This window comes from Laccaria bicolor, genomic scaffold, assembly GCF_000143565.1.
Source record: "Laccaria bicolor S238N-H82 LACBIscaffold_49 genomic scaffold, whole genome shotgun sequence".
In the NCBI taxonomy this organism is placed as follows: Eukaryota; Fungi; Basidiomycota; class Agaricomycetes; order Agaricales; family Hydnangiaceae; genus Laccaria; species Laccaria bicolor.
Window position 1 is genome coordinate 233,644 of NW_001889920.1, and position 847 is coordinate 234,490.

General features: G+C 47.1%; 1 pseudogene across 1 annotated transcript in view; it reads left to right on the top strand.

Moving 5' to 3' along the window:
* The window catches only part of LACBIDRAFT_399345, a pseudogene marked incomplete at both ends in the record, with an annotated part of 3,996 nt that overhangs the window by 2,112 nt on the left and 1,037 nt on the right, over window positions 1-847 (top strand). The gene's annotated exons all lie outside the window — the stretch shown is intronic.

Sequence of the window (847 nt, forward strand, 5' to 3'; positions counted from 1 at the left end):
CGCAGACAGGGGGTATAGACTACAAAGTTTACTGATAGCTTACAAAAGACTACAAAAGTTGGATGACAAAGTTTACTGATAGATTACAAAAGACTACAAAAAGTTGGACTACAAAAGTTTGTAGTTTGAGACTGCAAAAGATTTGTAGTTTGTGCTTTTTCATTAAAAAAGTTTGTAGTGTCTGCTTTTTGAATTATTTTTTAATGAAAAAGCGCACACTATAAATCTTTTGCAGTGTCAAAAAGTGGACACTACAATTATTTTGTAGTCTCAAAGAGGTCTTATCAGTGCCCCCCTAAATCCGGTCATTCCTGCGGATTCTGGTAGATTCCAGAGGAATGAAATTTGGCAGGGTTGTTTTGAGCCACCCAAGTGAGTAGCAGGTCTCTCCACCCCCACTGCTCACTATTCAGGTGCCCCGTCGACGTGGCCAACCTCCTCACCCCCCACTCCTTGGTTTGCAGCTGCCACCACCCCCGGAAACTCCCCAGCACCCACAAAAACCACACCCCACCCACGAAAATGCCCCAGCACCCACAGAACAACACACAGCGCCCACACATTAGGTCGACGACAACATGCAATGCCCAGCGGACAGCAAACAACGCCCAGTGGACATCAAACAACGCCCAGCGCCCACGTACAACACGCAATGAAACACAACAATGGCATGCGACAATGACAACACGACAACAACATGCAACGTCGACAACGCAAAGACAACGACAATGACACTCGATGCCGACAACGCAATGCTGACACACGACATCGACAATGCGACAGTGACACACAACGTCAACAACGCGACACCGACATGCAACGTTGACAATGCAAGTCCCCCACCACA